Source organism: Toxotes jaculatrix, chromosome 11 (genome assembly GCF_017976425.1).
Source record: "Toxotes jaculatrix isolate fToxJac2 chromosome 11, fToxJac2.pri, whole genome shotgun sequence".
NCBI lineage: Eukaryota > Metazoa > Chordata > Actinopteri > Toxotidae > Toxotes > Toxotes jaculatrix.
The window spans coordinates 25,861,701-25,884,611 of record NC_054404.1 but is presented as its reverse complement, the minus strand read 5'-3'; the positions used below and the strand labels follow the sequence as shown (position 1 = coordinate 25,884,611).

At 43.9% G+C, this 22,911-nt stretch overlaps 6 non-coding genes across 6 annotated transcripts; all 6 read right to left on the bottom strand.

The window, feature by feature from the left end:
- Window positions 1–1,529: 1,529 nt before the first annotated feature.
- Window positions 1,530–1,644, bottom strand: LOC121190152. The gene has a single exon (XR_005894946.1). It is a non-coding gene; the product is annotated as a U5 spliceosomal RNA (small nuclear RNA).
- Window positions 1,645–2,004: 360 nt separating this feature from the next.
- LOC121190141 lies at window positions 2,005–2,195 on the bottom strand. The gene has a single exon (XR_005894937.1). It is a non-coding gene; the product is annotated as a U2 spliceosomal RNA (small nuclear RNA).
- A 568-nt stretch (window positions 2,196–2,763) lies between these two features.
- LOC121190133 lies at window positions 2,764–2,927 on the bottom strand. The gene has a single exon (XR_005894931.1). It is a non-coding gene; the product is annotated as a U1 spliceosomal RNA (small nuclear RNA).
- Window positions 2,928–4,087: 1,160 nt separating this feature from the next.
- LOC121190151 lies at window positions 4,088–4,202 on the bottom strand. The gene has a single exon (XR_005894945.1). It is a non-coding gene; the product is annotated as a U5 spliceosomal RNA (small nuclear RNA).
- Window positions 4,203–4,582: 380 nt separating this feature from the next.
- On the bottom strand, window positions 4,583–4,773 carry LOC121190143. The gene has a single exon (XR_005894939.1). It is a non-coding gene; the product is annotated as a U2 spliceosomal RNA (small nuclear RNA).
- A 565-nt stretch (window positions 4,774–5,338) lies between these two features.
- Window positions 5,339–5,502, bottom strand: LOC121190130. Its single transcript, XR_005894928.1, has one exon. It is a non-coding gene; the product is annotated as a U1 spliceosomal RNA (small nuclear RNA).
- Window positions 5,503–22,911: the final 17,409 nt, after the last annotated feature.

Here is a 22,911-nt window from a genome sequence, read left to right as displayed (position 1 = left end):
TCTGAGACAGGTAGGTTATCAAACCTGTTAGATTGTTTGTCAGCCATAAGAAAATGGTTAACAAACAACTACCTTCAGCTTAACCCTAAAAAAACTGAGACACTGATTATCGCACCGGATGAGAAAATCCCTCATATTAAGCAACACCTTGGTTCACTGAGCTCCACAGTCCAGTCGAGCATCAGAAACCTTGGGGTGTTGTTTGACAAATCAATGTCCCTGGAAAAGCATTCAGGGACGTTGGTGAAAAGCTGCTTCTTTCATTTGAGGAACATTGCGAAACTTAAAAACATTGTATCAAAGCCTGATCTGGAGTTGATTATTCATGCTTTTGTTTCGTCTCGTTTAGATTATTGTAATTCTCTTTTTATGTGTTTTAACAAGGGCTCTTTAAACCGGCTCCAAATTGTTCAAAATGCTGCAGCCAGGCTTTTAATGGGAGTTCGCAAGCAGGACCACATTACCCCAATTTTAATCGGTTTACACTGGCTATCAGTTAAATCTCGTATTGATTTTAAGATTTTAGTTCTGACTTTTAGAGCAATACATGGACAAGCCCCTAAATATATTTATGATCTTTTAACCCCATACTCCGTGGGTCGTTCACTCAGGTCCTCAAATCAAAACCTTCTGTCGGTGCCAAAGACGCATTTCAAAACCAGAGGTGACCTAGCGTTCCAGTCTGTCGCTCCCCGTCTATGGAACTCTTTACCGTTAACACTGCGCCTGACCGAATCTGTTGACTCTTTTAAAAAACAGCTAAAAACACTTTTATTTAGACAAGCTTTTAGTTGATTGGGTGGCTTGCTTATATATGTGTGTATGTGTATGTATGAATGTATGTATGTATATATATATATATATATATATATATATATATATATATATATATATATATATATACATATAATTGATTGGTTTGTTTTTATGCTATTTTTAGTGGTTTGGTTTTACATTATTTTATTAAGTTGTATTTATGTAGTGTTATTTTAATCGTCTTATTTTAATTTTTATCTTATGGCACTCTGCACTTTTATTGTAAAGCACTTTGTGATCTTTTATCTGTGAAAAGTGCTATATAAATAAAGTTTACTTACTTACTTACTTACTCTGCTTGGTTCCACTCAGCTGCCTGTCACTGACTCTTCAGAGCAAAGTGTTGGAGGTTAAAAATCTATTTACTGAAGCTGGAGCTTTTAACAGGTCACATTCACATTCAAATTCGCAGGGGTCAGCACAGCAACACAGCCAGGTAAGTATGAGCTGCAGTTGTATATGTCAGCTTTTGCAGTCTGTCCACAAAGCCACTAGTCAAGCTGTCTCTTGGGAAAGAAAGCAAAGGCCCACGTGCTACACTTTTCTTGTCTCAAAGACTCCAGCATCCCCACCAAAGCCTAAAAATAAAGTATACCAGCGAAATGACAACATCTAGCACGCATTTCTTCCGCAAAGAAAGAGCAAAGTCGGACAGGGGAGCTCACACTTGTGGCGCTCTATAAAGATGTTTGACTTTTCACCAACTCAAAAGGCTCAGCCATAAGGCCAAGCCAGCCAAAAATAACTTCAACTCATTGGTGTTCCTCTCCATGGAAGTCTTTAGTAAAAGGCGAAAGACTTGTGCGTTATGAAGAGAAACAAGAGTCAGAACGGGCCTGTCTCAGAGAGCAGTTGAGGATCCTAGTCGTCCCAGCTACCACCGTCGCGGTGCGCCTCCCTTGGCTTGCCGCGTGCTAAATCCCAGCCTCCCCACCACCTCCAGCCTGAAAAATCCAGGCCTGGCTTTTACATGGAGACTACAAAGTCTGGGAAACCATCAGGCGTCTTCAGGGAGTCCGTGACCAATCATCGTAGCTGAGGTGCACTGCGTTGTTGAGCGGTAAATCAACTGACTGGTTGTGCACAATTCACTTGATCAAAACTTAGCCGCATTTAACTTCAGCCACTGTAAAAGTTTGACTCATAACTAAACATGTGTGTCAGAGCTTGATATTCTACAAAGCAAGAGAAAGGTGCACCGTTCCCGGCGGCACTGCAATGCCGGGTCGATGCGTGGAGTGAGGGAAGCAAGCTCCCTTTTCAGCTCCCTCTCCTAAAAACGGGTTTAATACGTTATCCCCATATAGGGGACATAACAGATATTAAACTGATAAGAACAGATACTACACTTGATCTTAGCCAAAAGGCCAAGAAGCGATGAGGCCCAAGCCTTTGACGTCCAAATCAAGCTCTTGGTACAACCGTCACTTGTCGCGGTGTCCCGTTTGTAAGCCAGCTTATCACTTAGCAACTCCGCCCATCTGTCTGCCGTGTACTTTTCCCTGCCGCTATACAAAGATGTTTGACTTTTCACCAACTCAAAAGGCTCAGCCATACAGCAAAGCCGGCCAAAAATAGCTTCAACTCATTGCTGTTCCACACCAAAGCCTAGAAATAAAGCATACTAGAACAACATTAGCACACATTTCTTCCACAAACAAGCAGCAAAGTCGGACAGGAGAGCTCACACTTCATTTTGTCATGGAAAGGCCACGCCCACTTCCCCAATTCCAACGGGAACACGGGGAATTGTCATGACTAAACACGCCACTAAACACGCCGCTCTGTAGAGAGCTTCTGCAGAGCAACACTGCCGCTTTGTGGACAGACTGCAAAAGCTGACATGTAACTCCAAACCAACAAAGCCACTTCACAAAACGGAGAGCCTTCAACAGGTTAGCACATGGGCATTCCTGACACATTGTGTTTTCTTCTACACACACGCAACAGGGGAGAGCGTGAACACAGTCCCCCACTACCGGAAAATATGCAGTTGAGATTCCCACATTTGGGGAATTCGCAGGGGTCAGCACAGCCGGAGTGCAATGACTGAGCCTCACCCTGGGTGAACCACCTTGTTGATCATGGTATCTCCCCTGCCAGGTAAGTATGAGCTGCAGTTGGAAGAGAGCGAGTGGTGGTCACCAGGCACAGCACTATGGCTGACGGTGCCTACAATGCATAATCCCACATTTCAGTGCCTTGAGCATCAGCTCCCCTTTGTCTGTTACGTTTATGGCTGAAAAGATACAAACACTGCTGCAAATAGGCTGCGGCGTGCGGCAGACGCGCTTTGTTGGATCTACCCATCATGCACTGCTCTGCCAAAAACAAAGGAACACTGTGTGAAATACCACTAGTCAAGCTGTCTCTTGGGAAAGAAAGCAAAGGCCCACGTGGGACACTTTTCAAAACATTTCACTAAATGAACTAAACACTGACATGAACTACTAACATGTATGGACTTACTGAAAACCTTGGAGCTGATCTGGACTTTCCTGTGGTTTCCTCTTGTCCTTGTAACAGCAGTAGCTCCTCCCTTCCTTGTCAATAATTATGCAGAAACATCTGAGTGCTTCTTTCTTCCTAAATCATGAGCAAGTCCTGTCCAGTCCAACTGTTTCTGCTCCTGTTTGACTTCTGAACTTGTCTCATGCTGTGTGTCCACTTACTGCAGCCTCTGAGATCAGACTGTAGAATGTTGATACACCAAAGGCATCAAAGGACAAACACACACACACACTCACACATACTGGTACTTATATCTTGGTGAGGACACTCTCTGGCATAATGCATTCCCTCGCCCTAACCTCTCTCTCTCTTAGCATCTCAGACCTATGTCAGTACCTGTGCCTCTGTCAAAGAATACAAAAAAAAAAAAAACACTAGACCTGTACACACATAAAGTCATGTATTCATCTGTGAATGTGTGTTTGATGAGTGCAAAGTGAAAATGCTGCATGAACCTTGTTTTTGTAAAAGCTTCTCTTGTTTCCTTTGCTTCTTACAACTGTATATTTTTCAAGCATCATCTGTCATATTGAAGAAATAAGTTCATTCAATAGCGTTATTTCTTTTTTTATTGTCATCATGTACACTTTTCTTGTCTCAAAGACGCCAGCATCCCCACCAAAGCCTAAAAATAAAGTATACCAGCGAAATGACAACACCTAGCACGCATTTCTTCCGCAAAGAAAGAGCAAAGTCGGACAGGGGAGCTCACACTTGAGTCGCTCTGTAAAGATGTTTGACTTTTCACCAACTCAAAAGGCTCAGCCATAAGGCCAAGCCAGCCAAAAAAAACTTCAACTCATTGGTGTTCCTCTCCACGGAAGTCTTTAGTAAAAGGCGAAAGACTTGTGCGTTATGAAGAGAAACAAGAGTCAGAACAGGCCTGTCTCAGAGAGCAGCTGAGGACCCTAGTCGTCCCAGCTACCACCGTCGCGGTGCGCCTCCCTTGGCTTGCCGCGTGCTAAATCCCAGCCTCCCCACCACCTCCAGCCTGAAAAATCCAGGCCTGGCTTTTACATGGAGACTACAAAGTCTGGGAAACCATCAGGCGTCTTCAGGGAGTCCGCGACCAATCATCGTAGCTGAGGTGCACTGTGTTGTTGAGCGGGGTTCCCTGGGTGATATCAGTAAATCAACTGACTGGTTGTGCACAATTCACTTGATAAAAACTTAGCTGCATTTTCCTTCAGCCACTGTAGAAGTTTGACTCCTAACTGAACATGTGTGTCAGAGCTTGATTTTCTACAAAGTATGAGAAAGGTGCACCGTTCCCGGCGGCACTGCAATGCCAGGTCGATGCGTGGAGTGAGTGGAGCAAGCTCCCCTTTCAGCTCCCTCTCATAAAAACGGGTTTAATACGTTATCCCCATATAGGGGACATATCAGATATTAAGCTGATAAGAACAGACACTACACTTGATCTTAGCCAAAAGGCCGAGAAGCGATGAGGCCCAAGCCTTTGACGTCCAAATCAAGCTCTTGGTACAACCGTCACTTGTCGCGGTGTCCCGTTTGTAAGCCAGCTTATCACTTAGCAACTCCGCCCATCTGTCTGCCGTGTACTTTTCACTGCCGCTATACAAAGATGTTTGACTTTTCACCAACTCAAAAGGCTCAGCCATACGGCAAAGCCGGCCAAATAGCTTCAACTCATTGCTGTTCCACACCAAAGCCTAGAAATAAAGCATACTAGAACAACATCTAGCACACATTTCTTCCACAAACAAGCAGCAAGGTCGGACAGGAGAGCTCACACTTCATTTTGTCATGGAAAGGCCACACCCACTTCCCCAATTCCAATTGGAACACGGGGAATTGTCATGACTAAACACGCCACTCTGTAGCGCACGCCAGAGAGCTTCTGCAGAGCAACACTGCCGCTTTGTGGACAGACTGCAAAAGCTGACATGTAACTCCAAATCAACAAAGCCACTTCACAAAACAGAGAGCCTTCAACAGGTTAGCACATGGGCATTCATGACACATTGTGTTTTCTTCTACACGCACGCAACAGGGGAGAGCGCGAACGCAGTCCCCCCCTACCAGAAATTACGCAGTCGAGATTCCCACATTTGGGAAATTCGCAGGAGTCAGCACAGCCGGAGCGCAATGACTGAGCCTCACCCTGGGTGAACCACCTTGTTGATCATGGTATCTCCCCTGCCAGGTAAGTATGAGCTGCAGTTGGAAGAGAGCGAGTGGTGGTCACCAGGCACAGCGCTCTGGCTGACGGTGCCCACAATGCATAATCCCACATTTCAGTGCCTTGAGCATCAGCTCCCCTTTGTCTGTTACGTTTATGGCTGAAAAGACACAAACACTGCTGCAAATAGGCTGCGGCGTGCGGCAAACGCGCTTTGTTGGATCTACCCATCATGCACTGCTCTGCCAAAAACAAAGGAACACTGTGTGAAATGCCACTAGTCAAGCTGTTTGACTTCTGAACTTGTCTCTGGCTGTGTGTCCACTTACTGCAGCCTCTGACATCAGACTGTAGAATGTTGATACATCAAAGGCATCAAAGGACAAACACACACACACACTCACACATACTGGTACTTATATCTTGGTGAGGACACTCTGGCATAATGCATTCCCTCGCCCTAACCTCTCTCTCTCTTAGCATCTCAGACCTATGTCAGTACCTGTGCCTCTGTCAAAGAATACAAAAAAAAAAAAAAACACTAGACCTGTACACACATAAAGTCATGTATTCATGTATTCATCTGTGAATATGTTTGATGAGTGCAAAGTGAAAATGCAGCATGAACCTTGTTTTTGTAAAAGCTTCTCTTGTTTCCTTTGCTTCTTACAACTGTATATTTTTCAAGCATCATCTGTCATATTGAAGAAATAAGTTCATTCAGTAGTTATTTCTTTTTTTATTGTCATCATGTACAGTGGACTGGTAACCTCGCTCACAGCTGCTTCTTAGTTACACAGTTTACATTTCCTGATCTGAGAGGAATACACTGTGGAGGGTGTGTGGAGGAAAAACAAAGCAGTAGCTCCCTCAGAGAGGATCAATGAATGAGGCCAACTGATTGTTTGTATAATAACCATCTGTGGTTATACACCTGAGAGCAGAATGATAAATGAATGACATCTACTTTGCACCTATGTTGCTGGGACAAAAGATGATGAAAGAATGATGAAGAATTATACCATGATCAGAATTATTTTCTTTCTGGTGAAGAACAGATTGAATATGGAGGCTCCATTGGACATAATAGCTGTTTATCAAAGGGCTGCTGGTGTCAATATTATATGTTGATTTTTCTAAACATTGGTTTAATAAGAATCTCTCTGCAACGTGAAACCAATTTTGTGGGAAGGCTGAGTTACCTTGAAGCATTTCACCACCTGACAGCAGCAAAGCTGGAGCCTTTTTTCATCTGTCTGATGATTTAACAAACTGATATTGAAGGGTCACTGTCCTCCAGAATGACCTTTGACCCCATTATAAACTACTAGTGGATTCAAAGCATCTTCAGCAAGCAGCTGAACTCCTCCTCTTCTTTCTCCTCAGCAGTCCTGCCTCTCTTTCTTCCCTCTGAGCTCCTCAGGCTGCTGAGCTGGAGGACTCTTCAGACTAACTGCTACAGACGGCTCCACTATGGCTCTGATTTGTCTGCTAAATAAAGCTGTTTGACAGTTGATTTAAACACCATGTACAGTTCAGCAGCTCTGAGGAGAGGAAGTGAATCAGTGTCTCAGTGTCCAGTGTCCAGTGTCTTTGTCTCTGTGTCTTCTGTGAGCCAGTGGAGGAGTTTCTGTGGATGAAGATACTGAATGTTAGTTGGAACATCTGCACAGATTATAGTACAATCTCTCTTTGAAAATTGAATCGAAGGCAACTGGACATATGTTTGTCTGGGAAGACGTTTCGCCTCTTATCCAAGGGGCTTCATCAGTTCATACGCATCGGTCTATCTAGTCCGCACTAGTCTGACCAAGAAAGTGGAGTAAGACCCAGGTATTTAACCTGTTGTGGGTGGGACCACCAAAGTACCTACGAAAGTACTGGTTTCACCTGACCATTGTTGTGTTCCCCAGTGAACGACAGTCGTCAGGCTCATATGACCTAGTTTGTGTCTCATGTGAACGACCGTCGTTAGGGTCAGGTGAGTCCCTGGTGGATGACGCTCGTTGAGAGTCGTCTGAGGTTAAGTTGTTTACTCTCCTGGGTACACATGAAAGGGCTACATTGTAGATGGGGGAAAGGTGGTGTCGCAGACCCCCTCCTCTGTTTAGTGATGGTTTTTCCACTTTCACATAGATGGCTTCTTTGACTCCTCTCTCAAACCATCTGTCCTCCCTGTCCAGGATTTTGACATTGCTGTCTTCAAAGGAGTGTGCTTTTTCCTTTAGATGTGAGTAGACAGCTGAGACTGGACCTGAGGAGTTGGCCCTTCTGTGTTGGGCCATGCGTTTGTTCAAAGGTTGTTTAGTTTCCCCAATATATAGGTCCTTGCATTCCTCACTGCATTTGACCGCATATATTAGGTTGCTTTTATGATTGTGTGGTATTTTATCTTTGGGGTGTACCAGTTTCTGTCTGAGAGTGTTACTGGGTTTGAAACATACAGGAATTTGATGTTTGTTAAAAATCCTCCTGAGTTTCTCTGAGACCCCAGACACGTATGGAATGACAATGTTTTTGCGTTTATCTTCCATTTTCTCAGCATCCTCCCTGTTGGTATTCTTTCTGGAGCGTGTTGTTTTGCCCAAAGACCAACTCAGATAGCCACAAGTTTTCAGAGCTCCCTTTATATGTTTATGTTCTTCTGCTTGGGCCCGAGTGGAGGTTGGTATGTTGTCAGCCCTGTGTTGCAAGGTTCTGATAACTCCCAGTTTGTGCTCCAGTGGATGATGTGAGTCAAAAAGTAGGTATTGATCGGTGTGTGTGGGTTTCCTGTATACCCCAATGTGGAGGCTCCTGTCCTCAGCAAGGTGAACATCACAGTCCAGGAATGGTAGGTATGGAAAGGTATGTGGACGACACATGGGTAAAAATCAAAACCCAAGATGTACAAGCTTTCACTGAACACATCAACTCTGTGGACAAAAACATCAAATTCACAAGAGAAGATGTCAAAGATAACCACCTACCATTCCTGGACTGTGATGTTCACCTTGCTGAGGACAAGGAGGAACATATCTGTCTAAACCCTGCAACAGTAGAGTCAGTGGAGACGAGGCTGCAGTGCAGGAGAACTGGACTTGGGATCTGGGAAAAAAAAGATAGGATGAAAATAAGAGATGATAGAGAGATGACTGTACAACTGTGATTTCATCAATTTGAAGTAACACTGAAAAAATGGAACCATATGAGAAAAATAAAAAGTGTAAACAGTGAGAATTGTTTTGTACTGTAGAGAGAACAGCAGTCGTCTCTGCCTCTTTCCATGGTGCTGACTGAGAGGTTGTTAATGCTTCACTTCACAGTCCACATTGTTTGGAGTTGAGGAAAATCTACAGCAATAGGATTAAAAATAAAGTAGCAACTCTCATCAACATTCAAATGATTATTGTTTTAAACTAATTGTCTTCATCCTGTGTTGCAAATAATAATATGTGTGAACTTCATTATAGAGGCTAATGGGCTCATTATTGGCTAATTGCAGCAGGTTACTGCCATCAGCCTGGAGGACACTTTATGCTACTTCCAACAGGATTTCAGCAGATACATTAACATGGATGTTGTACACACTCCATCTATCTGTTAGTAGTTGTGTACAGTTCAGCTGCTGCTGTCCTTGGTGCTGAACCAACCCAGCTGAATGGTCCTGAGTGAACAGTGAACACATGAATATCTCTTTGACCAAAAGCAGCTTCAGTTCCTGCAGACAGTCCCTATGAGGAGTAGTAGTTAGTTGAGTGGAGAAGCACTTTTATTTGTGGAGCATCTATCAAATCAGTCCAGAGTGAGTCCTCAGGGTCTAAAAGATCTCACAGCTTCTTCTCTCAGTCAACACAGCCTCAGATTCACCAACATTAGCTTGACACACTGACATCCAAAGGTTTGCTGGAGGACAGAAACACTGTGGGCTGGAAATGAATTATGAAACAAGGCTCTTAGAGATCAGGAGCTTCTCTTCACTGGCTTCACTTCACTCCATGAGACAAATCATGGTTGTGGAGCTGAATGAAATGAGTTGGACTTGTCCACATTAGTCCTGCTGTAAGTCCTGAACCATGAAACGCTGCTTTAGTGGCAACATACTGAGCACACACACAGAGACAGAGGACTCAGAGGACTCACACACAGTCACAGTCTCTTCCTCTCTGGATAACAGTTCCGGTAGGGGTCGCTAATGTCCATCTGAAAGCAGCAGAAGAAGCAGCGACAGAGTCTCCAGCTCTTGTGTTCATCAGCAGCGTTCACACTGGGATTTCTTCCTCCGCTCGGCTTCATCTGCAGCGCTTTCTCTTCTGGAAACGAACCGCTGGACACGGAGCTTCGTCGGGAAGAGCGCGGAGCTTTTGCCCCTGATTAAAGGACACCATGCTTTACTTCTGGATACACACCGTGTGGATCCCCGCCGTCGCTTTCCTCTTTGGATTTCAAGGCAAAGGATCGTTTCACTCTTTTCATTTCACTAGGAAACACCGGAGCTGAGAGGGAAATTCCAGCTACCGTGGATGTTTATTGTGCGTGTGTCCGTCTGATGCTGACTCGAGTTGTGAAGGTCTGTGAAGTGACGTCCCTTCCTGAAAACACCTGACATGACAGAGAGGTCTGCGCTCCTCACGGCGAAGCCTCTGACTTTCTGCTGCTTCCTGTTACAGCAGAGCTCTGTTTGCTCTAAATGAAGTTAGTGATGAGTGGAGCTGAGCCGAGCTGACAGCAGTCTTCATGTACAGTAGCAGTGTGTGACACAGAGAGCAGAGCAGCCTCAGAGGCTGATGGTACAGCTGACAGCTTCAGTACAGTCTCCTCTCACCACAGTAGTAGAGTAGTGCAGAAACATGTGGAGCCTGTTGGACTGTCTCCACTGCTGGACTTATTTCTGAGAGCTGGTCTCTCTGATGAAATGTGTGTGTGTGACATTTGTATTAGGCCGTATGCAAGTTAGCTTGTGTGTATTGTTAAATAGCTGTAAATACCAAACCTAACCACAGAGTGGACTCTGGATACAAACCCCAGTCTCCCACCTCCACTGCTGTTAACAAACTTCATTATCTCATTCATTCAGAAAATCTGTTTCCTCTGAACATCATCAAGCCACATTATGTTTCACACATAATGGATTTGCTTTTCCACACTTTACTACAGTTTAGTGTATTTAGTGTATGTGGTTGTAGTGAGCGAGGGAGTGAGAGAATGAATACAGGAAGACAGATGGATCAACACGGTGAACAAAACATACAGGTGTACAATGACAGTGCTGTGGTAAAGCTGAGTTACATTCCAATATCATAATACAGAGAGGGAATATATACTTCATTAAAATGAGCAGTGAAAGAGCACAGACGAGTCACATCAATTCACTGAACTCCTCCTGTCACAGTCAGAATAATGATCACATTACTATAGAAACTTCTGGATAAATGATGGAACAGTTCATCATTTTCTCCGACCACCAAGAAAATGTATTTTTCTTTGAATCATGAAAATCTTTAAAACGAGTTTTGTGAGAAAAAAAGGCAAAAATGACAGAAGAAATTTTCTCCTCTCTCTTCAAAAACTTTTAAGAGTCATCATGAAGAAATAAAGTACATCATTGTGTGGTGAATGGTGAACTGGAAACACAGAGCCTGCAAATGACAGAGTCAAACTGGCTCTTGTGGTGTAATTGTGATCATAATAATAAAATTCTATAGCTGCTGCAGTGAGAACTTTTCCTTCATCCTTCTTTTCCCATCACACACACACACACACACACACACACCATCATGGAGAATATAGGACTTACAGCAAATCAGGATCTGTATTGATCATTCTTCATTGTTTTGCCTGAAACACTTCATGCAACAGCTGATCCAGTTTTAAGTCCTACGACTCATTCTGAAGATTTACTACAGGACATAATTGTATTGCACTGGAAATGAACTAAAAATCAAGGCTCAAAGCCAAAAGGAGATTTGAACCTAGTGTTCAGTATAAGACACAAGTGGACTCAGTGATAGGTAAATGTAAGAAGGCTGAAACTTTAAAGCACAATAATAAGTAGATGATTGTAGAAGTGGAAACAGTGTGTGCTGGTTAGTTTGCATTGGACTGGGAGATTATTTCTCCTGAGTCTTAAACTCTGCTTCTTTGTTTTTGGGCCAAATCTTGAGAGATGATGAAAGTGATTCACACATTGGAAATAAGAAGATTTTACCAACACATCAAACTGTTTCCTGTTCACAGCACTTAAAGTGAAGTCCTCCATCAAGTATCATAATACATCACAGACCTGACCTACAGTACATTGACGTAACTTCCTAAAATAACACACAGCACACTCCACTTTGTGCTGTGACATCCAACTCCATCATTTCCATTAGAATTTCTTTAGAAAGGATCTTGTTGCAGACAGTACAGACTTCCTAGAAATCCTTTCCTTTAACACAAACTACAGTGGATCACACCAAAAAGAGTTAAGAAGCTGAGCAACCATGAGAATATCTCACAATCATGATCAGCATAAAAAAAAAACAATATTGTCCATGAATGATAAGCACACAATCAAACCACTGGGCTTATGGGTATGATTACTTGCCGTCAGTTTCACAAACATATCATTTGGACAAAACATTAACTTCTAAACACTGACATGAACTACTAACATGTACTGACTTACTGAAAACCTTGGAGGTGATCTGGACTTTCCTGTAGTTTCCTCTTGTCCTTGTAACAGCAGTAGCTCCTCCCTTCCTTGTCAATAATTGTGCAGAAATATCTGAGTGCTTCTTTCTTCCTAAATCATGAGCAAGTCCTGTCCAGTCCAACTGTTTCTGCTCCTGTTTGACTTCTGAACTTGTCTCTGGTTGTGTCCACTTACTGCAGCCTGTGACATCAGACTGTAGAATGTTGATACATCAAAGGCATCAAAGGACAAACACTCTCTCTCTCTCTCTCTCACACACACACACACATTGTTGTCTTAATATAGTTATGAGAACACATCATAACTGAAAGCCTAACATTAACCAAAACATAACCCATACTAATGATATTGAACCTCCTCAAAAATACCAAATGAATTACAACAATAATCACTCAGGACCATTCAGCTGGGTTGGTGAATTCAGCACCAAGGACAGCAGCAGCTGAACTTTACACAACTAACATGTACTAACACACAGCAAATTCACAAAGTACTAAAATCTGGAGCCAGGCAAAATAAAAGTGTGAAAGAGTTACATTTCTGGAGTTTATTTTATAACTCTGACTACAGTTTGTGTTAAGGTGTTCACCCAGGCCGAGCTGAATTTTGGAGTTTATTCCCGGGTGTTCAGGATCTGGTTTTAACTCTGTCCCTGGAGTTCACGACGCATTTTATCGCGGCATGAGCAGCACAAGGAACGTCGTCACAAGGCTGGTAAGAGCATGATTTTTATCAGAAAGTACTTTAAATGTGTGATATTTTGTCATTGTTCTCACTTTATCTACTGACATTTAAAAATTCATATTTTGCTGCACTTATATTTTGAGAGATTTGTATCTTGACACAGACAAAAATATGTGATTGTGAGAAGTGGATGATAAGAATTCCAAAGTACAGTATTTAATCAGTTCATATTAAACTGTATGTGTTGTCTGCATTTCAGAGCTCCCATCTACTGAAGCATCTATGAACCTGGCTGATCGTTCAGACCTGACAGAATATGTGACCCTCACTACTTGTGGTAAGCAGAGTTATAGGTAATGGTAATGTTTTGTCTTGAGACAGGTAATATCCAGCCAGGTATGTGATATAGTTTTAATGTGCTGGACTTTAGATTTTATTTGCCTTATACTTGTGTGTGTGTGATCTTCAGATCTAAGTGTCCTGCAGCAAGGGTGTGAAGGCTCCTCCTCTCCAAGTCTGACAGATACACTGTCAGTCTCAAGCACTTTAAGCTGAGACACAAGTGATTCTGGATGCCAGCCTTTGATGGACAGTGTCCTTGCAAAAAATGTAATTGTCTTCCAACTTGTATACAACTAGATTTTAATCCTTATTTGACATAATTCCTAAAAAATACAAGTAATATGTACATGTATGAGATGAATGTATTTGCTTACAACATAGATCTAAGAGTAGTTGTAAATAGTTTATAAAAACCTTCTACTACCGTCAGCAGATTCTTCATGACCCACAGCGGTCAGCTGATGTACTATTTTTTAGTAAAAATATTGGTTTATTTTAAACGTTTGAAAATGTTTTTTTCTTTTTATTTAGATTTTGCAAGACTTCTCACTGATGTTTGGAGCAGAGGTTGCTTCAAGGTTCCTTGAAAAATGGAACAGCAGTTTTAAAGATAAAGTTATCAAGGAGGCAGGAACCTGAAAGAGACGTCTCTCTTAAAACAACAACTGAAAGCTGCTCTGAATGAAGGATCTGACACTGCTGATGAAGCAGGTACAGTTATCATCAGAATAGTAATGCAGTTATGTGAGTCGTCCAACAGTCGTCAGTTTATTGTGTTTTTATTGATTTATTTTACAAAAGCATCTCTGAGTCTAAATAGGCCACTTAAGTCTGCAGTTAAGATACAGTGTGAGGGCTGAACATTGCTTTGCTCTCCAGCACAGATTTATAATGACTGGGCCATTAATAGTTGTTATATGTGTAAATGTTTAAAACTCCAAGCCCTGTACAGTCTTTGTAAACTTCAACTTTACAAAAAGTACCACAAAAAGGGGGGTCCAAACAACTCCTTAGGCTCCCAACTCACTTATTTGGGGGAACTTCAAATGCTCATAACTCTAGAACCCTAAGTCCTAGAGAATCGAGGGTGGTACCGTTGGACTCAGGGTACCCACAGATCATGTCCCATGTCTCTATCTTGCTCCCCTGAGAATCGGTCAAAACAGACCCTGGTTAAAACTCCAAGCCCTGTACACTCTTAGCAACCCTGAACACCAACTTCAAATTTACAAAAAGTACCACAAAAAGGGGGGTCCAAACAACTCCTTAGGCTCTGAAACGTGCTCCTAAACACTTTCTGGGGGATTACTTTTGGACTCTCACACCGGCAAATTTTCACTCTCCTAACTAGCTTATATGGAGGAACTTCAAATGCTCATAACTCTGGAACCCTAAGTCCTAGAGACTCAAGGGTGGTACCGTTGGACTCGGGGTACCGACAAATGGGGGGTAGGACAACGTCCCATGTCTCTATCTTTCTCCCCTGAGAATCGGTTAAAACTGACCCTGGTTAAAACCCCAAATTTTCACCCTCCCATCTCACTTATATGGAGGAACTTCAAATGCTCATAACTCCAGAACCCTAAGTCCTAGATACTCGAGGTTGGTACCGTTGGACTCGGGGTACACACAAATGGGGGGGTAGGACAAGGTCCCATGTCTCTATCTTGCTCCCCTGAGAATCGGTCAAAACAGACCCTGGTTAAAACTCCAAGCCCTGTACACTCTTAGCAACCCTAAACACCAACTTCAACTTTACAAAAAGTACCACAAAAAGGGGGGGTCCAAACAACTCCTTAGGCTCTGAAACGTGCTCCTAAACACTTTCTGGGGGATCCCTTTTGGACTCTCACACTTAGGCAAATTTTCACGCTCCCAACTCACTTATATGGAAGAACTTCAAATGCTCATAACTCTGGAACCCTAAGTCCTAGAGACTCAAGGGTGGTATCGTTGGACTCAGGGTACCCACAAATGGGGGGGTTGGACAAGGTCCCATGTCTCTATCTTGCTCCCCTGAGAATCGGTCAAAACAGACCCTGGTTAAGATCATAGTAAAACCATTAGAACAATTCAATTCAATTCAATTCAATTTTATTTATATAGCGCCTTCCACAATCAAAATTGTCTCAAAGCGCTTTACAGAGACCCAGAGCCTGACCCCAGAGCAAGCACTTAAGGCGACAGTGGCAAGGAAAACTCCCTTTTAACAGGAAGAAACCTTGAGCAGAACCTGGCTCATATGGGGGACCCTCCTGCCGATGGCCGGGCTGGGTGAAAGGAGGAAAAGGAGGAAGACAGGACAGCTAGGAATAGAGGAGAGGGGGAGAAAGACATGCAGCATAATACAGACAATGTGGGTCAGTATTTGCATTACAGTTAGTGAACAGTTATTTGATAATGTGTGCTCAGCAGATTAGAATTATGAAACAGAGCACGGAGGCAAAAAGCTGTCATGACTGGTAATTATTTACATTGCAGTTTGCAAAGAATATTAATCAAATATTTATCTGTAGCAGAATGGAACATTAAAACATGTTAGAAATAGATCATTGTAAACAATAAACAGCAGCAGGTGGGTGGAGCCAGGATCATAGGACATGCAGCTCCGGAGCCAGAGGTACCTGCAGAAAGGTACAGAGAAAGAGAGACCAGAGAGAAACAAACACAGGACTACGGGACAGAGAGGACACAGAGTTAATGACATGTAATAAAGGCTAATAAATTTGCACAGAGTAATATCATAAACATACTACTTAATATATATAATGAGTGTAAAAGTACTTTTCACTCTGTCCCCAGAGTGGGACAGCAACATGGCTTCTCTTCTGGTGCTGCTTCATCTTCTCACTCCACAACCAGCTGGAAGAAAGCGTCCCACAAAGATCAGCGTCGGAGAGGAAACGGATCATCTGGTAAAATTTCAGAAGGTTTGTCAAAACTTCCAAATACTGTAGATGTTGCTGAGTTTTATAAACACATTTTTGTAAACATATTTCTCTTGTTTCAGTCATCCCAAAGCCTTGAGGATCATCTCCTGACCACTGAAGGAACCCATCAGCCATATCTTCTTTCCACAGAAACTTCAAAGACCCAGGTTTTCACCTTTTTATTTTCTTGGACAAAAAGCTTCTGTCATGTCAGTCATGTACATCCTTTGGTGCTTTTGATGAGCTGTTCAATTCACATTTTGTTTTCGGTGTGAAGTATGATGACGCTCTCTCCAGCCTGTACACATTTTTGCAGACAGAGTAAAAGAGCTCAGAGCAAAGCTGTTAAACAAACCATAAGTAGCTTATTTAGCCAAAATGTTGAGATGTTTTCTCTGTAATTCATCCTTTGGTTCAGTGTTGCTTTTGTTCAGGAACCTCAAATGAATTCATGCCATGTATCCAGGTAAAAGTCTCTCTAGTTATTGTGGATTCAGGAGACATCTCATTAAGATACACAGCTCCATTGATAACACAAATGTGTCTAACCAGATCCCTTTCAACAACGACACAGAGACAGTAAACAATTCTCAGTCTGTAACTGATGAAATACTTCATCTCATTTCCAAAATACTGAAGCAGCTCCTTCAGGTTCTACTCACAACAAAGACGTGTGTGCTTCAGTTATAGCCAAGCTTTTGGGGAGTGGTGAACCGAATACTGTAGTTCTTTCTACAACTGAAAATTTAGAGGAATTTGTCAAGCAGGTTATCAAGCAGCTATCACTGGGAATGCCTGTCCTTAAAAACAGTTGAGTCTGGTCCAGTTAAAATGTGTTCAGTTGAAACACTGGATTTTTCTGAAGATATAACAGCATCTCTTCACCTTGATTGTGAAGCCATCGTCTGTCACACAGTGGGTGAAATGCTGTGGAGCTGAGTATCGTGTTGGACTCTTTGTGTGCACTGGTACTGATGAAAACATGAACCACTGTTCAGCAAAATAACATCAATCATTTTGCACAAAGTGTTTTTTGTTTTGATTGAGCATGAAACTTGTTTCCATGATCACTTCCATGCTTTCCAAGTGAGTGACACTACACAGAGTGAACTGATTCTAGAAAGGGAGAGATTAAGATATTTCAAATGGTTTGATGCTCAGATGTCATATGGTTGTGATTCACTATGTGATGTTGTATCAGAGAGTTGTATAATCTGATTTCTAAATGAGTTCTCTTACTGTTATATACCTGAACTGTTAAGTGAGTAGTAGTCTGCCTCAAATCAAATCAAAGAACTTTATTTGTCCCCTGGGGGGGCAATTCAAGGCATGTGAACAGTTTACAGCTGGGCTGCTGCCTTCCACCTGGATGGTGTTGTGAGTGGTGTGTATTTACAGCAGCCATGTTCTTAATCCCCTGCCAAGCTGAGCGTAGATTTCCTTCAGTGAATCTTTGCTCCACCTTAGTCTTATACTCTGTCTTGGCTTTTCTGATGGCAGCTTTCACCTCTCTGTTCACCTCCTTTTTTTCAGATTCAGTACCAGTGAAGAAGATTCTTTTCTTTTTGTTGAGGATTTCCTTGAGCTCTTTGGTTATCCAGGATTTGTTGTTGGGGAAGATGGTGACCTGTTTGGAGGGAATGATATTGTCCACTGTAACGAAGGACTTCGTTACCGTTGACTGTCGGGTCATGGTTTTGTAAATATATTGTAAATATTATACACGGTGGGTTTTGATATTGTTTATAAATAACTGGACAATGTATAGTAACAGCGAAAGGCACTTTTATTATATATTTTGCACATAACATTCACACATAGAAGTTTCAAGGGGTAACGGCAATATTGGTTGTGTTATGAGGCAGCTCTGCTGCCTCTGGGGTTTTTCTGTTGTTTTGTCCGTTCTTTCTTTCTTTTGGTGTGTATGGGGCTGTATGTGTGGGTGCATGTGTGCCTTAGGTGTGGGTGTGTTTCAGGTGCTGGATTCCGGGGCGGCTCCTCCCTACTCCCACCTCTCAGCTCAGGCTGACTGCGCGCACCTGTTCACAATCTGGGCGTGATCAGACACCTCCACAGTATTTGAGGCTTGGCGTTCCTGTCCACCCTCGCCAGATCATTCCGTCATCGTTCGTGGTGACTAGTTCTCTGAGCCCTTTTTGAAAAAAGAAATACCTTGAGTAAAGTAATTATCGTACTCGTTTGGACTGACTACTAACCACCGTGTCTCCTCTCCTGCAGACGCTCCTGGTCTTTGTTCTCCTGCCTCCGTTCCGCCACTTCGGCCACCGCCACACCGCTCCGGAATCCCTCCTCTTCCTTTTGTTTAAATTTTGGCTCCTTATCATTAAATCCTCTGAACTCTCCCTCTCTGTCTGCTTTTGGGTCCTGGCCGGTTACCTTGACTGTGCATAACAGGTTGCATAATGTAGTTATTATACGTGAGGAGTCGGCCTCGGTCGGATGCCGGGGTGGCCGCTCGGCTCCGTCTGTAAATGAGAGGAGGTCGGTTAGACTCCGTTGGCAGCGGACTGTCCAGAATTGACGGACGCCGGCAAAGTTGTGAAACTTATGTTGGTATTTATGGGAAGAATAGTGAAAATAGTGGAAGTGCCTTACAGATTGTTCATGTTATCGTTAACACTCACCTTCTGCCTGTTTGGTGTTTGCCCGGGGAGCGTCACGGAAAAGAGTCCCCTGAGTAACGGACCGGGTTAATAGCGTTCCGGGTGCGACCAAGTGGCAGGGCAAGAAAGGGGGAGTTTGAGAATTTCCTTATGTATATATCTATTGTAAATACATTTATGGTGGTTGGTTTAGGGATTACATTACAGCACGCAGGTTATTTTAAATATTTTTTGTTAAATCTAATAATCATATTTTCATATTATCGCTTATATTTATAAATCTATATCTGGGAACACCTATGAATGTGTTTGTCCAATTACGCCTACCAGACCACGGTATAAAAGGGCGCCAATTTTAAATCTACGTGGTTACTGGTTAGACCTCACCCTGTGTGTTTCCTATACCTGTGTTGAGAGAGAAAATAAAAGAAAAATACGTATTTGCATATTCCATCTTTGCCTTGGCATTTTTATTCCTCCTGAAGTCTCTGTTGTCAGAACGGCCATTCTAACATCCACACAGAAAGAAATGTATGATGACACGGCATCTACTTGCTCACTAATGTCACTGGTGGATGCCAGAATGTTGTCCCAGGCTGTGGTTTCAAGGCATCCCTGCAGAGTGGCAATGCTGTCATTAGTCCATTGCTTGATGTTTTTGACAGTCCTCTCTATTCTCCTTATGACCGGGATGTAGGCTGGTGCCAACAGGATGGTGTGGTGGTCTGCGGAGCCCAGAGGAGGAAGAGCAATAGACTTATAGGCATTGGGGATAGATCCATAACATTTATCCAGTGTTTTCTTTAGTCGGGTCGTGCAGGTGATGTACTGCTGAAATCCTTTCAGGGATTTGTCAACTGTGCTGTGATTGAAGTCACCCAGTATGAATTTAGGAGAGTCTGGTGACATGAGTTCTAGTCTGTTGACAGTGTCCTTTATGTGTTCAGCAGCTGCAGTTGCATTTGCTCTGGGATGAATGTAAACTAGGATGAAGAAGAGCTGGGGGAACTCCTTTGGAAGATAGAAGGGGTGAAGAGAGACACCCAGAAGCTCAATGTCAGCATTGTACAGTTCCTCTCTGATGACGACCGTGGAGCACCAGAGTGTGTTAACGTGGAAACACACCTCTGCTATGTAGCTTCCCCGTGTCTTCTGTGTCCCGGTTGAGTTGGATCGGGGGGCAAAGCTGTCGATGTGCAGCGTGTCATCACTGTCATTGCCAAGCCAAGTTTCTGTGAAAGCGAGCACTGATGCAGTTCTATATTCGTGCATGTAGTTAACATTGGCCTGCAGCTCGTCCACCTTGTTGCGCAGAGAGCGCACATTCACCAGGATGACAGATGTGAGCGCACGATATCTGTGTTTCTCCCTCTTCAGTCTAGCTGTAATTCCGCCCTTTTTCTTCCCCCTCCTGGTTACCTTCTTTTTCGTGTAGTTTGTGGAGTCAAAGTCCCGTCGGATTTCCTCAGGGAATGTGTCTTTGTCAGTGGGCTCGTTTCGCGATGGAGGAAGTGCGAGCCGCAGCAGAAAGTCTCTGGAGTAAGTGACTCATTGTCCGGCTGGGAGATTGTGATGGTTTTGGTTTGCCATTATCGTGTACGCTGATAACCTCAAAAATACAAAAGCACAGTCCATAATAATCCACAGTTGTCCATGTTGCGATCCTTGGTTTGCTCAGAGCTCGTTGTAATCTGTGAGCAGGGATCCAGCAGCATAACCAGGCAATGCGTAAACAAGGGAGAAAAATGGTCACTACTCACTTCGTAGTTAGCGGGATAAAACAAAGGTATTAGCCAACGGCGGCGCTCTGCTCAGCAGCGGCTGTACCGGCTCGCGATAGTGATCCTATTTTTTCTGCTCTTTCTACGTATTTTCAGCGTAACCTTCAGCCTGCGACAAACAGACTAACGTATGAACGTAAGTTGTTACTAGAATTACAACTGCACAGTAAATATGGTAGTGTAGATGCCGCAGCAACGGAGCGTCTTCGCAACTACGGACTGCTACGTCGCTACCACGGACCGCTACGGCGGGACGCCCCAGCGGCCTACGCAGCAGCGAGACCAACCACACACACCGGCCACTGCTGGAGGAGACACAAGCGGCGCTATAGGAAACAGAAGCGGGGCTGCCGAGGGGGGCTAACAGCCAAGCTAAAGGCTAACCCGTGCAGGACCCCGCTACCGTCCATCCTGTTCGCCAACGTACGCTCCCTCGAAACAAAACTGGACTGGCCATATCCAGTCACTGCTCTCAGGATGTAGAGTTTCTGACTGTGAAATGCCGTCCGTTTTACCTGCCCCGGGAATTTAGCAATGTCTACCTCACAGCTGTTTATATCCCCCCCAGCGCTAACACCAGAGAGGCTCTAAACATTCTCTATCGCTCCATCAGCAACTTGCAAAACACACACCCTGAGGGAGTTTTCATCGTTGCTGGGGACTTTAATCAGGCCAACATGAAAACTGTTCTCCCTAATTTCCACCAATATGTGTTATGTTGAAAGCACGTAATGATGCTTTTAAATCTGGAGACTCGACGGCTCTCAGAACAGCCAGAGCCAACCTCAACCGAGCCATCAGGGCAGCAAAGCGCGCACACGGACGGAAAATCCAGCAATGTTTCCACGACTCCACCAACACCAGGAACATGTGGAAGGGTATCCGGGCCATCACAAATTACAGAGCAGCCCAGGTGCCTTGTAAGGATGACACTGACTTCCTAAATGAACTGAACAAACACTTCAGCAGGTTTGAGGCACTGAACACGACACCAGCACAGAAGCCCCACCCAGATGAACAGGCACTGAAGCTCGAAGCAGTGGCAGTCCGCAGGTCCTTAAAGAACATCAACACCCGGAACGCAGCAGGACCAGACAACATACCTGGTCGGCTGCTCAAGGAGTGTGCAGACCAGCTGGCCCCGGTTCTGACAGACATCTTCAACAGCTCTTTGAACCAGGGAACTGTGCCATCATGCTTCAAGACAGCCACAATTGTGCCAGTACCAAAAAAACCTGCAGTTTCCTGTTTAAATGACTACCGCCCCGTTGCACTCACCCCCATCATGAAGTGCTTCGAGAGGCTCATCAGGCAGCACATGGTCACCAAACTCCCTCCCAATTTCGACCCCTGTCAGTTTGCTTACCGCTCTAACCGCTCAACAGAGGACGCCATCTCCTCTGTTCTCCACCTGAGCTATCAACATCTGGAGGAGAAAAACACCCATGTGAGAATGCTGTTTGTGGACTTCAGCTCAGCGTTCAACACAATCATCCCCCAGAACATGGTGAGCAAACTGATGACACTTGGATTCAAGATAGACAGACTTTATTCATCCCACAACGGGGAAATTCAATTGTTACAGCAGCATATAGAAAAAGGTAGAAACGGCAGTAAAAGAAAATATAAAAAATAACAATATACAATCCAAAACACAATGGAGAAAAACAAAGGCAAAAGTACTCAGATTATAAATATTATATACTATATACAAAAGGTGCTTGAGTCTTTATAGTGAAAGTGACTGGTGATACATGTATGTAAACATAAAAACAGGATTATGGCAGTGCACAGCAGAACCTTCAACACCACCCTGTGCAACTGGCTGCTTGACTTCCTCACCAACCGACCCCAGTCTGTCCAGGTGGGGAAGAACACCTCCTCGGTCATCAGGCTGAGCACTGGCTCCCCTCAGGGTTGCGTCCTGAGCCCTTTGCTCTTCACTCTGATGACCCACGACTGCGTCTCCAGATCCACTACCGACCACATCATCAAGTATGCGGATGACACAACGGTAGTGGGCCTCATCCGAAACAACGATGACAGAGCGTACAGACAGGAGGTGGAGCAGCTGGTGGACTGGTGCAGAAGTAACAGTCTAATCCTCAACGTTGATAAAACGAAGGAGATGATTGTAGACTTCCGGAAGAACCAGCCCGGCCACTCCCCACTGCAAATCGACAACACAGCTGTGGAGGTGGTGGGGAGTACCAAGTTCTTGGGTGTACACCTAACAAACTAACCTGGTCTGACAACACCACGTCTCTGGTGAAACGAGCACAGCAGCGTTTACACTTCCTCCGCAGGATGAAGAGATCACACCTCCCCCCTCCCATCCTCACCACCTTCTACAGAAGCACCATAGAGAGTGTACTCACAAACTGTATCTCTGTGTGGTGCGGCA